General features: G+C 44.7%; 1 protein-coding gene across 2 annotated transcripts in view; it reads left to right on the top strand.

Moving 5' to 3' along the window:
• ASB7 (ankyrin repeat and SOCS box containing 7) overlaps positions 1-16,109 on the top strand; it is an 88,920-nt gene that overhangs the window by 7,065 nt on the left and 65,746 nt on the right. For both annotated transcript variants that reach the window (XM_082253063.1, XM_082253064.1), the window contains exon 2: positions 13,106-13,150. The gene's annotated coding sequence lies outside the window, so the exon portion shown is untranslated. The remainder of the gene's footprint in view (positions 1-13,105; positions 13,151-16,109) is intronic.

Below are 16,109 nucleotides of genomic sequence, written 5' to 3'. Positions count from 1 at the left end.
CTTATCCAGCCCTACCTCTCACCCCCTTCTAAATGTGGAAAGCCAGTTACAGCCACCTGAACCCTCCCATCCAAGTCCCTCGCTGGCAACATTTCCGCCTGTGGGGACTGCTAATTGAGCACTGCACGTTTATCCTCGCCGTCTACTCCCATTGGTCCAATCTTTGTAGTCTTTTGGATCCTGAGAGGACCCCTCCGTTGGCCAACCAATGGGAACTGTCCACAATCTGCCGCCAGTGATGTGGACACCCAGAAGAAGGATATATCCAGGAAGTAAACCGAGAAAAGGAGCCTACGCTGGATGATCACATGACTGTGGCTTAAGGTAAGTGAAAATGGGGATTTGGAAATTTTTTTTTTTTCAATTTGGCAATCAAACAGAGGGGGGGGGGGTTAATTTTAAATTTTATCCTGGAGTTAGGTTTGAATCAGCAGCTTTCATTAAAATAATAATCTGGTGATGAAGGTTCTTCTTCTGGCACTTTCTGTTATGGGGTGATGAGTGTCTTCCAATGGTAATGTCACTCTGTCACATGCGTTGACATGAGTCACTTGCTAAAGACTACAAAGGGTTTAAGGCCTGTTTCACACGGGCTTCAGAACAGTGTGAACAGCAAGCTTTGACTAAGCATTTACTGAACTTTCAGCAAGCTATGTTGAAACATTTAGAGCCGGTTCACATTAGCACGACTTGTCAGGCAACTTGTCAGCCTGACAAGTCGCGGTCCATTGACAGCTACAGGACCCGTTCTAATAGGAGCGACACAAGTCCGACTTAGAAAAAGGGTCCTGTACTACTTCGGTGACCTCGGAGCGACTTGCATAGACTTCCATTATGTGAAGTCCCTGCAAGTCGCTCCGAAGTCCTGGTGCATGGTAATGCACAAGTCGCCACCGAAGTAGTAAGGAGTCGTGTCGCCTCAGTGTGAACCGACTCTTAACCACTTAAGCCCCGGAGGATTTGGCTGCCAAACGACCAGAGGGCATTTTGCGATTCGGCACTGCGTGACTTTAACGGACAATTGCGCGGTCGTGCGACGCTGTACCTAAACAAATTTGGCGTCCTTTTTTTTCCCACAAACAGAGCTTTCTTTTGGTGGTATTTGATCACCTGTGCGATTTTTTGATCACGCGCTATAAACAAAAAAAGAGCGTAAATTTTGCAAAAATAGCAATATTTTTCCCTTTTTTTTATATGAAATTCCCCCAAAAAAAAATGTAAAAATCAAAATTTTTTAATATTTTCGGCCAATTTGTTTTATGCTACCTATGTTTGGTAAAAAAAATCGCAAAAAGCGTATTTTGATTGGTTTGCGCTAAAGTTATTGCGTTTACTAACAAAGGGAAAGATTTTTGTCATTTTTGTTGTTTTTTTTTTTAACGCGTAATGGCGGCGATCTGCGATTTTTTTTGCGGTACTGCGACATTGCGGCGGACAGATCGGACCCTTGACTGACATTTTTGACACTTTTGGGGTTACCAGTGACATTTCTACAGTAATCAGTGCTATACATATGCACTGTTACTGTAAAAATGCACTGGTAGTGAAGGGGTTAACTTTATTTGAGAGGGAGGGGCTGTGTGTGTCCCTAGGGGCGTGATTCTAACTGTGATTGGCTGTGGCTTCAACTGTATGCAGAGTGATCAATGGATCTACATAGTAGATCCATGTGATCAGCTCTCATACAGAGAGGAGAATGACAGGCAGCTTGTTTACACAAGCTGCCTGACTATCTCCCTCTCCCCCGCCGATCGCAGAGTGGCCGGCGGCGATCGGGTCCGCCGGTCACGCGCGCGGGGGGGTCCGTGACCACGCGGGAGCGGGAGCGCGCCTCCGGCGGCGCGCGCTCGCTCCCTAAACCCTCACAGGCGAGCGACGTAGACCTACGTCACTTTGCCTGTGAGGGGCTGACCGCCCACGTAGATAGTCGTGCGGCGGTCGGCAAGTGGTTAAAGGACCATTCAGCTCCAGTTGGTAAATGTTAAACACAGATCCTAATTGGAGTGCTGATTGCCACTTTAACCACTTGCCTACAGGGCACTTTCACCCCCTTCCTGCCCAGGCCAATTTTCAGCTTTCAGCGCTCTCACACTTTGAATGACAATTGCGCGGTCATGCTACAATGTACCCATGTGACATTTTTATCATTTTTTCACACAAATAGAGCTTTTTTTTGGTGGTATTTAATCACCTCTGGGTTTTTTATTTCTTACAAAACAAAAAAAAAAGACAGAAAATTTTGAAAAAAAAAAAAAAAAGTTTTTCTTATTTTCTGTGAGTAAATTTTGAAAATAAATACATTTTTCTCCTTCACTGATGTGCGCTGATGAGGCGGCACTGATGAGGTGGCACTTATGGGCACTGATGAGATGGCACTGATGAGGTGGCACTGATGAGGAGGTACTAATATGCCGCACTGATGATCACTGATAGGTGGCACTGAGAGGCGGCACTGACGGGCGGCACTGATGGGCACTGAGAGGCGGCACTGATGGGTGGCACTGATGGACACCGATGGGTGGCACTGATGGGCAGCACCATCAGTGCCCATAGTGCTGCCAGTCAGTGCCCATCAGTGCCTAGATGAGCAGGCACTGACTGGCAGCACTATGGGCACTGATGGCGGGCACTGTGGGCACCGATGTTGGGCAGTTATGGCATTTTATTTCACTCTTGTGTAATCAGGGCACTGGTGATCAGTAAACAAGGCAGGGCTCCTTTCTGACAGGGGGAAGTGATGGATTTTCTTTCCCTGCAATGCTGAAAATAAAATCCATTACTTCCCTTAGTAAAAGCAGCACACTGTGTGCACACAAACACTGGCTAGGCACACATTTAACCCTTTGGTCACCCTAGAGGTTTAACCCCTTCCCAGCCAGTGTCATTCGTACAGTGACCGTGCATATTTTTAGCACTGATCACTGTATTATTGTCAGTATGCCCGCCGCAATATCGCAGTCCTGCTATATGTCACTGATTGATTGCCAACATCAGTAGTATAAAAATCTAATAAAAATTCCAGTAAATATCCCATAGTTTGTAGACGCGATACCTTTTGCGCAAACCAATCAATATACTTGTTGGGATTTTTTTTTTTTTTTTTACAAAAATATGTAGCAGAATACATATTAGCCTATATTTATGAAGAAATTTGATTTTTTACATTTTTTATTGGATATGTTTTATAGCAGAAAGTAAAAAATATTGATTGTTTTTTTTTTTTTTTTGTTTCACAATTGTCACTCTGTTTTTGTTTTAACCGGTTGCCGACCGCCGCAAGTACATCTACTGCGGTGGTCAGCCCCGGCCAGGCAAAGTGACGTATGGGTACGTCACTAGCCTGTGAGCCAATAGGGGTGAGCGCGCGCCGCGCGCTCCCGCTCGTTCACGGACACCTCCGCGCAAATGACCGGCGGACCCGATGTCCGCCGAGCACTCGCGATCGTCCGCTGTGAAAGGAGAAAGGCAGGCGGCTAATGTAAACAAAGCCGCCTCTCATTCTTCCCTGTGTAACAGCAGAGATCTAACAGTCCTGCTATGTTGGACCGTAGATCTCTGCTGTTACATGTAAAGCCACATCCCTGCACAGTTAGAAGCACGCCCCTAGGACACACTTAACCCCTCCTTCCCCAATAAAGTTAACCCCTTCCCTACCAGTGTCATTTTTACAGTAACAGTGCATATGTATAGCACTGATTACTGCAGTAATGTCACTGGTCCCCCCAAAAGTGTCAAAAATGTCAGTCAAGGGTCCGATCTGTCCGCCGCAATGTCGCAGTCCTGCAAAAAAAATCGCAGATCGCCGCCATTACTCGTTAAAAAAAAAAAAACCCAAAAAAAATGACAAAAATCTTTCCCTTAGTTAGTAAACGCAATAACTTTTGCGCAAACCAATCAAAATACGCTTATTGTGATTTTTTCTTTTTTTACCAAACATATGTAGCAGAAAACAAATTGGCCAAAAATGTTAAAAAATTTTGATTTTTACATTTTTTTTTGGTAATTTCATATAAAAAAATAATGTGAAAAATATTATTTTTGCTAAATTGTCGCTCTTTTTTTGTTTATAGTGCATGATCAAAAAATCGCACAGGTGATCAAATACCACCAAAAGAAAGCTCTGTTTGTGGGAAAAAAAGGACTTCAAATTTGTTTAGGTACAGCATCGCACGACCGCGCAATTGTCCGTTAAAGTCACACAGTGCCGAATCGCAAAATAGGGCCTGGTCAGGAAGGGGGGTAAAATCTTCCCGGGCTTAAGTGGTTAAAAAAAAAAAAAATTGCAGAGGTGATCAAATACCACCAAAAGAAATCTTTATTTGTGGGCAAAAAAAATGATATCAATTTTGTTTAGGTACAGCGTTGCATGACCGCACAATCGTCTAAGTTAAATTAACGCAGTGCCATATCGCAAAAAAAAAATGTCCTGGTCATGTGATTAAAGTGGAAATCAACAATCCCATTAGGATTTGTGTTCAACATGTACAAACTGGAGGAGAAAGCTTTAATAAAGCTTCCTGAAAGTTCTGCAGATGGTTTGTCAGATCTTGCTGTGCACACTGCTCTATTATAAGCTGAAGTGTGAAACAGGCCTTACCACATTGTGCAGGCATGGTCCAATGCTGTCACTCTCAGAAAGCTAGAGGGATGATGTGCAGCCAATGGTGGAGCAAGTATATGTGGACAAGAAGTGGCTAGAGGAGAGTGCTAAAATGCAAAAAAAAATAAAATAAAAAATAAATAAATAATAAATAAATAAATAAAGAATAATAAATAAATAAAGAATAAAAGTTAAAAAGTATCTTATTAGAATAAATCCAACAATTGTTTATGATACACTCTGTTGTAGATGTCAGTATGGGATATTCATTTGCTGCTATCAGTACCAGGAACTCTCCTTTCTTGTAAAATCTTCTAATCATGAAGCCCGATGTTTGAAACTGGTATCAATTCCTTCATTGTGGTCTGCTTTGCTTGTTGGGGTCTTTGAGAAATCTACTGTTTAAATGATGTTAAAGGGATAGTTCACATTTCCAAAAAACTGCCTATGCAAATAAGGGATGTCTGTAGATAAAAACAAATTGTGCAGCTCTGATTAATGTTGAATAATGCCCTTGCTATAGGTGAGGGCCATTTACATACAGAAACCTGGCTGGAATACTCCTAGGATGTGGCTAAGGGAGGCCTTGTCATTACTGCTCACCTCCACCATCATAGGAGTGATCACATTGGTATCTGTGGGAAGCATTGTGCCCTATCATTGGTGTCAGTGGGAAGCATTGTGCCCTATCATTGGTGTCAGTGGGAAGCATTGTGCCCTATCATTGGTGTCAGTGGAAGTAATAGTGCCCTATCATTGGTGTCAGTGGGAGGAATAGTGGCCCATTATTGGTATTGGTGACAAGAATGGTGCCCCATCATTGGTATCAGTTGAAGGAATAGTGCCCCCTTATTGGTATCAATGTGAAGAATTGTTCCCCATAATTGGTGTCAGTGGGAGGATTAATGCCCCATCATTGGTGTCACTGAGAGGAATAGTGCCATAGTGTCACGTCGTTGGTGTCATTGGGGGGAATAGTGCCCCATCGTCAGTATCAGTGGGAGGAATAGTGCTCCATTGTTGGTGTCAGTGGGAGGAATAGTGCCCCATTATTGGTATCAATGTGAAGAATAGTGTCCCATTATTGATGTCAGTGGGAGGAATAGTGTCCCATCATTGGTGTCAGTGGGAGGAATAGTGCCCCATCATTGGTGTCAGTGGGAGGATAAGTGCCCCATCATTGGTGTCAGTGGGAGGATAAGTGCCCCATCATTGGTGTCAGTGGGAGGATAAGTGCCCCATCATTGGTGTCAGTGGGAGGATAAGTGCCCCGTCATTGGTGTCAGTGGGAGGATAAGTGCCCCGTCATTGCTGTCAGTGGGAGGATAAGTGCCCCGTCATTGGTGTCAGTGGGAGGATAAGTGCCCCGTCATTGGTGTCAGTGGGAGGATAAGTGCGCCGTCATTGGTGTCAGTGGGAGGATAAGTGCCTCATCATTGGTGTCAGTGGGAGGAATAGTGCCCCATCATTGGTGTCAGTGGGAGGAATAGTGCCCCATCATTGGTGTCAGTGGGAGGAATAGTGCCCCATCATTGGTGTCAGTGGGAACAACATTGTCCTAATATTGGTATCAGTTGGAGGAATAGTGCTCCCTTATTGGTATCAATGGGAAGAATAGTTCCCCATCATTGGTGTCAGTGGGGGGAATAGTTCCCCATCATTGGTGTCAGTGGGAGGAGTTCGCCATCATTGGTATCAGTGGGAGGAATAGTGCCCCATCATTGGTATAAATGGGTAGAATAGTGCCCCATCATTGGTAGAAGTGGGAGGAATAGTGCCCCGTCATTGGCATCAATGGAAGCAGTAGTGCCCCATTGTGGGTGTCAGTGGCAGGAACTTTGCCCCAGCGTTGCTCACAGTAGGGGAAATAAAGCCTAAGGACCAAGTAAAAGTAAGCAGAGGGCTGCACTAGCCCTTAGCTCCACTAGCTTCCAGGTCCTGTGCTGAGTGGCTTCCCTGCTTCATTGTAAACACAGGAGATTGGTTGCTTGGCAGGGGTACCATTCAGAGGTCATTTTTCATTCGTTCAGTTAATGCAAAGCATTCCCTGATTGGAGAAGAGACGTCACACTCTCCACCTTGTGCAATCAGAGAACGCTTTGTATTAGTTGATGAGATTAAACGCATTCTCTGAATGGTGCTTTTGCCCATTGTCTGAACTTCTGTGTTAATAGGACAGCTGCTCAACAAGGGTCCTGGAAACTAGTGGAGATCGCTGGAGCGATGTCTATCAGTGATTTCCAACTGGAGGGATCCCACAGGTACGGTATATACAGTTGTGCTCATAAGTTTACACACCCTGGCAGAATTTGATTTCTTTGCCATTTTTCAGAGAATATGAATGATAACACAAAAACTTTTCTTTCACTCATGGTTAGTGTTTGGCTGAAGCCATTTATTATCAATCAGCTGTGTTTACTCTTTTTAAATCATAATGACAACAGAAACTACCCAAATGACCCTAATCAAAAGTTTACATACCCCAGTTCTTAATACCGTGTATTGCCCCCTTTAACATCAATGGCAGCTTGAAGTCTTTTGTGGTATTTGTGGATGAGGCTCTTTATCTTCTCAGATGGTAAAGCTGCCCATTATTCCTGGCAAAAAGCCTCCAGTTCCTATAGACTCTTGGGCTGTCTTGCATGAACGGCACGTTTGAGATCTCCCCAGAGTGTCTCAATGATCTTGAGGTCAGGAGACTGAGATGGGCACCCCAGAACCTTCACTTTATTCTGATGTAGCCAATGACAGGTGGACTTGGCCTTGTGTTTAGGATCATTGTCATGTTGGAATGTCCAAGTACGTGCCATGCGCAGCTTCCGGGCTGATGAATACAAATTTTCCTCCAGTATTTTTTGATAACATTCTGCATTCATCCTTCCATCAATTCTGACCAAATTTCCTGTGCCTTTGTAGCTCACACATCCCCCAAACATCAGCGATTCACCGCCGTGTTTCACAGTAGGAATGGGGTACCTTTCATCATAGGCCTTGTTGACTCTTCTCCAAATGTAGCATTTATGGTTGTGGCCAAAAAGCTCAATTGTGGTCTCATCACTCCAAATTACTTTGTGGCAGAAGGTTTGAGGCTTGTCTCTGTGCTGTTTGGTGTATTGTAAGCGGGATACTTTGAGTCATTTGCATAGTAATGGCTTTCTTCTAACAATTCGACCATGCAGCCCATCTTTCTTCAAGTGCCTCCTTATTGTGCATCTCGAAACAGCCATACCACATGTTTTCAGAGAGTCCTGTATTTCACCTGAAGGTATTTGTGGGTTTTTCTTTGCAGCCCAAACAATTTTCCTGGCATTTGTGGCTGAAATTTTAGTTGGTCTTCCTGACCGTGGTTTGGTTTTAACAGAACCCCTCATTTTCCACTTCTTGATTAGAGTTTGAACACTGCTGATTGGCATTCTCAGTTCACTGGATATCTTTTTATATCTCTTTCCTGTTTTATACAGTTCAACTACCTTTTCCCGCAGATCCTTTGACAATTCTTTTGCTTTCCCCATGACTCAGAATCCAGAAACATCAGTGCAGCACTGGATGAAAGATGCAAGGGTCTGTCAGGAGTCCAGAAACTCATTGACCTTTTATACACACACACACTAATTACAAGCAAAGAGATCACAGGTGAGGATGGTTACCTTTAGGCTCGGTTCACATTTATGCGATGCGGGAAGGCTGCGAATTCGCAGCCTGTTCCCGCATCGCACACGCACCCCCGGCAGCTCACACTGCCATATGCGATACGCTGGGGGTGTCAATGTAATCTTAACGACACCCCCAGTTTGATCGCATATCGCAGTGCGATCGTGCAGTTCGCTCAGGAGCGGATCGCACAAGTGTGAACCGCTGTGCGATCCGATCCTGATGCGGCTGCAAAAATGCCTCCTGTGCGTGTTTGCTCCGGGTGCGATGCGAATTTAGCCATACAAACTGTATGGCTAAACTCGCACCGCACAGCTGATCGCATGTAATGTCAGAGCAGTGCGCTCCGACATTACATGCGAACCCCGCACTCGCAGAAGTGTGAACCGGGACTTAATAGCCATTCAAACCCCTTTGTGTCAACTTGTGTGCATGTTATCAGGCCAAAATCACCGGGGTGTGTAAACTTTTGATCAGGGTCATTTGGGTAGTTTCTGTTGTCATTATGATTTAAAAAGAGTAAACAGTTGATTGATAATAAATGGCTTAAGCCACGTGTGTCAAACACAAGGCCCGCGGGCCGAATCCGGCCCTCCAGGCCATTTCATGTGGCCCTCGCACCTCTTCTACAGCTGCAGGAGAGCTCCAGATCTCCTTCTGACCCTGTGCTTTCTGCTTTCCAGCAATGCCTCCAGCTTGTACTGTAATGTAAGGGAGGATGGGGGATTCAACTTCTGAAGGTGGGGAGGCTCCTGACATCTTATGTAAGGGTAGGTGATGCTGTGAACATCTAGTCTTACAGATACAACCGGCCCTTTTGAGGGCAATCATATTGCTGATTCGGCCCTCGATTAAATGGAGTTTGCCACCCCTGGTTTAAGCCAAACACTAACCATGAGTGAAAGAAAAGTTTTATATTCTCGGAAAAATGGCCAAGAAATCATAAATTCTGCCAGGGTGTGTAAACTTATGGGCACAACTATACATAGTTACATTGATCCAAGCTGGACCAATTTAACTATGTAAAAATATCTATACCTTGAATTCTTCTTTAACGTGATGAAAGATGAACATGCGCGTTAAAAAAAAAAATAGTTGGCAAAAAAAAAATTAAAAATCATATAATTTAGGTAAATATCCCTTTTTTAAAATTATAATTTATTTTTTTAAATAAGATATATCCATTCAGGTGGTCACCTTTCCTATATACAGGAAAAGGTATATGTGATGAATCACACTGTAGACACTATCATTGGTATACAGCTACAGTTGTTGCAGATTCGTGAATGAATGGAGCCATTCATTGCATTGCAGTTTGCTTTTGATACATTGTTTTGGCATGTATCTATGCATATTGATATTAAATGTTGCACAATGCTTCACTGTTTCCTTTGTTTCAGTAAGGCTCCATGTACACGGGACGCTGGAAATGGCCGTTTAGGAGCAGTTGGGCGTTTTTTATTAGAAGCCCCTGAACCCATCTACATTTTATCTTATCTGTCCATGTACACCAGGTCGTTTGCGGGCAGTTGCGTTCAGGGACTGTTTTTAGAACGCAATTATTTGCGTTCGAACGTGTGTTTCCCGGCGTTTCAAACGCAAAAACGCGTCCGAACGCATCCGAACGCGACCGAACGCGATGACCCACGTTTGGCATTCGTGTTTTTCCATTTTAAAGGGGAATATTTTTTTGACCTCTAGGAACGGTTCTAAATGCAAACACCCGCTAAACGCCCGCTAAACGCGGGTACAAACGCGACCGAACGGACGTTTCAAACGTCCTAAAAATTCCAGCATTCAAAGGGACTATTAACAACGTCCCGTGTACATGGACCCTAAACCTGCAAATGAAATCAAGGCTCTGTATTTAAAGTGATATTGAAGCGGTTGTATCCTCACCGGAAAAAAAAAAAAGAAACCCTGCAGGACAAAGGCATAATGAGCTAGTATGCATCGCATACTAGCTCATTATGAAATACTTACCTTGAAACTAAGCCCCCACACGGTTGCCCGGACACCGCTGAGGGAGCTGACATTTTCCCTCGGCGTCTCTTCCGGGTTCGGCGGCTCCGGCACTGTGAGTGACCGGAGCCGCGATGACGTCACTTCCGCGCATTCGCGCGGGAGTCACTTTCCGGCAAGGAGTCGGCAAAGAGCTCCGAAGCAGCTGCATGCAGGGCGAATATCTCCTAAACCTTGCAGGTTTAGGAGATATTAATTTTACCTACAGGTAAGCCTTATTATTGGCCTTATTATAGGCTTACCTGTAGGTAAAAGGTAAAAAATTGACGATACTTCCGCTTTAAGGGAGTTGTAAAGTCAGAAGGTTTTAATCTTAATCCATTCTATGCATTAAGATAAAACGCCTTCTATGTGCAGCAGCCCCCTAATACTTACTTAAACCCCCTTTTATCCAGCAATGTCCACGAGTGCTCTAGCCGTCTGGGACTCTCTCTCTTGATTGGCTGAGACACAGCAGCGGATCCATTGGCTCCTGCTGCTGTCAATCAAACTCAGACAATCAGGAGAGAGGGGAGGCGGGGCCAAACTGCAGCTTTGTGTTTGAATGGATGCACAGAGCTGCATCTCGGCTCGGTTGCCCCCATAGAAAACTGCTTGATTTGGGGGCACTCAGCAGGAGGAAGGGGCCAGGAGCTCCAGCCTCTACGAGACTTTATAATTGCTTAAAGCCCTGGTTCACACAGTTGCGATTTGACATTTTAAAATGTTATGACAAGTTGCACTCCATTGCCTAGAAGGGAACGGTTCAAATCGTTGCAACTCTGAAAAAGGTTCCCGCATTACTTTTTTGCGATTTGATTGCGACTTGCATTGACTTCTGTTAAATGAGGTCGCAAGCTGCAATGAAATCGGAGATCCAAATTGCACTGATCTGCAGCTTTCAAAACGTGCTAAAGTAGCGTGATTTTAAAGCTGCACTAGTGTGATCCAAGGCTAAAGGATCACTGGCTCTTTCTGCCATGGAGTGCCCCCTCCTCCCCAGCAAGCTGCTTGCTGGGGGGTGGTTCTTGTGCAGGCACTAGATTTGATTGACAGCAGCAGGTGCCAATGTGAAACAGTGTGGCTCAGTCCTGCCCCCCCACTACCTCCTCACTAGATTTGATTGACAGCAGCAGGAGCCAATGGCAAACACAGTGTGGCTCAGTCCGGCCCCCCACTCCTTCATCACTAGATTGGATTGACAGCAGCAGGTGCCAATGGCAAACAGTGTGTCTTGGCCCTGCCCCCTCCCCCCTTTCTCATCACTAGATTTGATTGACAGGAGGAGGAGCCAATGGCTCTTGCTGCTCTCACTGAATCCAGTGAGGAGGGTGAGAGAGAGCAGCACCAGACCGAGATCTGGCTCAGGTAAGTATTTAGGGGGGACAGGAGAAAAGTTGCACCCAAAGGGTTTTTTACCTTAATGTGGAGTATACATTAAAGTGATTTTAAAGTCTTGTTGAAAAAAAAAAAGAAATAAATAACAAACATGGTATATTTACCTCCTCTGAGCAGTTGGTTTTGCACAGAGCAGCCCAGATCATCCTCTTCTCGGGTCCCTCGCTGCTGCTCCTGGCCCCTCCCTCCTATCGAGTGCCCCCACAGCAAGCAGCTTGCTATGGGGGCACCCGAGCTGAGCTGCAACTCCGTGTGTCAATTCAGACACGGAGCTGCTGTTCGGCCTCGCCCCCTCTCTTTCCCGATTGGTTAATTGACTTTGATTGAAAGCCATTGGAGCCAATGGCGCTGCGGCTGTGTCTCAGCCAATCAGGAAGGAGAGTCCCGGACGGCCGAGGGACTCGTGGACATCCCTGGATAGAGATGGGGCTCAGGTAAGTATTAGGGGTGCTGGGGAGGCTGCTACACACAGAAGGCTTTTTATCTTAATGCATGGAAAGATAAATAAAAACCTTCTGCCTTTACAACTCCTTTAAAGTAAAAAAAAAAAAAGCTTTAGCCTTTACAACCATTTTAACTGATGGGTCACTTCATCACAGAGTGATATTAAATGCCTTTTATTTTCCTAAAATAAAAAAAGATGGCATACTTGTTAAGTGTATTGGTATTGTACAAAGTGGTCCCTTGCGTCCCCTTCTGGAGTCCCCTGCCAGCTCTCTGCTCCTCTTCTTCTTCTTCCAAGTGCCTCCTCAGCAAGCCATGTGTTAAGGGGGCAATTGTGCGAGTGATCTTCTGAGCTGAGTTGTGTGCATTCATTGACACGCACAGTGCGGCTCGCCCAACCCCACCCCTCCCCCGCTTACAGGATATGACTGACAGCAGCAGGAGCCCCTTTTTTTTTTTTTTTGGGTTGCGTGAAGAGGGATTACAATACCAGCCAGCTCCTGGGGAGATTCACCCTCTCTATTTGTCCTCTTTACTGTTGTCATTAAAAGTAAAAAAAAAAAAATATTGGGGTGTCCCCTGAAACAGTAATAGAGGGAAATTCTTCCAATGGTGACAACCAGACGTTTCCTCTCACTTCCTGTTTTGGCTATGGGACACAACTGGCAAAGATAAATCTGACAGGGGTTATAACCCTCCCTTACTCTATCCAAATTTAAAAAAATAGATATATATATTTTGCCTATAGTTCTACTTTTAATTTGTCAAACCAAATTGTAATTATCTGCTTCACAGCAACTGATTCTGGCTGTACTGGAAGATAACATTGGAGAATGGAAGTTTGCATCTGTGTTTTTTCGGGCAATATAGGCAGTTTTTTTTTATTGACATCACTTTTACAGTTGTTGCTCATTGTTGAAAATGCTGATTTAATGCTCAATGCTGATTTTGTGAGATTTTTTTGCATGGCTGTGATTTCTCATTGGATTTCTCTTTTGCATTATTTATTAGGTCTGCCATTCTTGAATTTGTAGAAGTGAAAGGAAAAGACCAAAGGTAAGACATTCATTTTTATCTTTTTGTGATAAAAAAACCAAACAAACATTTTGCTAGTGTAAAGAATAGTCTAAGGTCCCTTTCACACAGACTTTCTGATCCGGTCTGCCTGTCAGTTTTTCAGGCGGACCTAATTGGATGCTCCATGCAGCCCTATGGAGCAGCGGATGTCAGCAGAGACATCTCCATTGACACCCGCTGCTATCCGATCCTGTCTGTGAAATTTGGACGGATGGAACCCTATTTTACAACCGTCTGGAGGATCGGATGAGAACGGACAGGCGGTCCGTTCTCATCCGATCTCCCCAAAGAGGACAGCGGAGCTCTGACAGCTCCATTTCCGCACACAGAGCGGAGACGGAGCGGTCATCCGCCTGCTCAGCAGAGATCAACAGATCGAACCCCTGCTGAGCAGAATGGACTCCGTCGGGCGCACCGCCCGTGTGAAAGGACCCTTATGGACAAGGCAAAGCTTTAAAAAGGAAGTAAACCCTCCTCTGCAACTTTTACCTATAGGTAATTCTATGATAAGGCTTACCTATAGGTACTGTAAATATCTCCTAAACATGTACCGTTTAGGAGATATTTACCTTACATGCAGCCAGTGACGTCACTGGCGCATGCGCTCTGAAGGAACGGCCGCTGGTGCCGTTCCTTCAGAGCCCCGTGCTGTGACCATCAGCTCCCTCGCGCGTGCGCGGGAGTGACATCACCACGGCTCCGGCCAATCAGATGACCGGATGCCGCGATCCCGGAAGACGGGCGACTGGACATGTCGCCCGTCATAGAGGTAAGCGGACGGCACGGCGGGGATAACTGCACTTTCGTGGCAAAAAAATAGAAAATAAAGAAAAAAACCATATAGTGTATACAATTGCGACACAAATCATATTGTAATTTGAATGTTATTAAAAATTACCTTTCCTTTTCAATCTGCAGCTGTTGTAATTTTCTGGAAATGCAATGCAATATGGCCGCCTGGAGGTGTTCTGTACACAGAATGTATACTGACCACACCCCCAGAAACATCATTTCCTGCTTGTGTGATTGGCTCACCAATTTTCCCAGAAGTCTGCCTAAGATACAAGTCAGATTTCTGGCATCCCCTGCAACAAAAATGTCATTTCTGGTGAGATACTCCCAATAGGAACAAGTCTAAAGGGATGCAGGCCCAGCAGATTTCCTCATTAGAGCCCTGCAGCTGCCACAGCTGATAGATAATTATGAAACCACTCCCATTAGACCCGCTCAGCACAGAGGAACAAACAATGATTTCTTCAGAATAACAAAAGATAGGAATCTGCAACAATGTTTGTTAAAATCCCTGCAATGTACAGAGATCACCCAGAGGGGAATGTTTTTTTTCTCAACAAAAGTGGAATTACACTTTAATGCATTCTATGCGTTAAGATAAAAAACCTTCTGTGTTCAGCAGAACCCCTAATACTTACCTGAGCCCATCTTTATCCAGCGATGTTGCAGGAGGGTCTCAGCTGCCCCGGACTCCCCTCCTCATTGGCTAAGACAGCAGCATGGCGCGATTGGCTCCTGCTGCTGTCAATCAAAATCAGTCAGCCAACCAGGAAAGAAAGGGAGCGGGGCCGGGCTGAATGGACACAGGGAGCTGTGACGTGGCTGGGGTGCCCCTATAGCAAGCTGCTTGCTGTGGGGACACTCAACAGAAGGGAGGGGCCAGGAGCACAGAAGAGGGACCCGAGAAGAGGAGGATCTTCTGTGCAAAACCACTGCACAGAGGAGGTGAGTATGACAGGTTTGTTATTAAAAAAAAAAAAAAAAACAAGACTTTACAATTACTTACAAGCCTAAGCACAATTTTGAAACTTTGGCATGTGTTAGTATACATGTACGTATCATCACAACTACTTTGTGCATCCAGGTGAATCATACCTTGTTTATTTCAAGACAAATTGAGCTTTCATTTGGTGGTAAATGGTAATGAATATCTCCTGATTTTTTTTTTATTTTTTATTATCTAATGAAAAATGGCCCAAAATAGTAATTTTTAAAAATGTAACTGTATATTTCTTGCTACTACCATAACCTACCACCAAGCTACAACCCAAAACAAATCCTCCTGGTCCCGAGGATTGCAGCGATACCAAATATGTGTATGTTAGTTTTTGTTTGTATCTGTAGCCCAGAATTAATAATGCGCATTTTGCTCTTTTTTATCCTTCCTAAAACACACTGACACTGATACTAATTTAAAATAAAAAATCCTATCCAAAAAATATTGACCCCTGATCATGACCTTGACCCAAACACTAACCCTGGGACTGACCTAGATTAAACCTTGATCTAGGTTTTTTTTTTTTTAATAAATCTTATTTTAATTATTATTTTTTTTTTCTACACAAACTTTTTTTTTTATCTCTTTAAAGTGGTGGTAAGGCTGAAGGCCTTTTTCCTTCATGCATTGTATGCATGAAGGTTAAAAGTACAGCGCCCCCCCCCCCCCCCTTAATACTTGCTTGATCCAGCAATGTGCATGAGAGCAGCAGCTCTCCCGGGTCTCTCCCTCCTCATTGGCTGAGACACAGCATTGACTCCCGCTGCCGTCAATCACCGCCACTGAGGAGAGAGCGGGGACAGGGCTGAGCCGCGCTCTGTGTGTCTTATGGAGACACAGAGGCGGCTCGGGAGTGAGCATGCACGAGTGCCCCCAGAGCAAGCAGCTTGTTCTGGGGACACTCAGCAAGTGGGAGGAGCCAGGAGTGCTGGCAGGGGCCCCAAGAAGAAGGACATCTGTGCAAAACCATAGTAAAACATTTTTTTTACTGTAATTAAAAAAAAAAAAAAACAACAGCACCCTTTAATAGGACTTTAAGACCCCTTACACACTTGTGTGACCTAAAAGTCGCACGATTTTGCCACAATTTTGACTGGCCTTGAAGCAATGCCTATGTCTATGGATCTCAAAAGGCATCAAAGTCGGACC

This window comes from Pelophylax lessonae (genome assembly GCF_965119305.1).
Source record: "Pelophylax lessonae genome assembly, chromosome: 4".
Taxonomy (NCBI): domain Eukaryota; kingdom Metazoa; phylum Chordata; class Amphibia; order Anura; family Ranidae; genus Pelophylax; species Pelophylax lessonae.
This window is presented reverse-complemented; position numbering and strand designations above follow the sequence as displayed.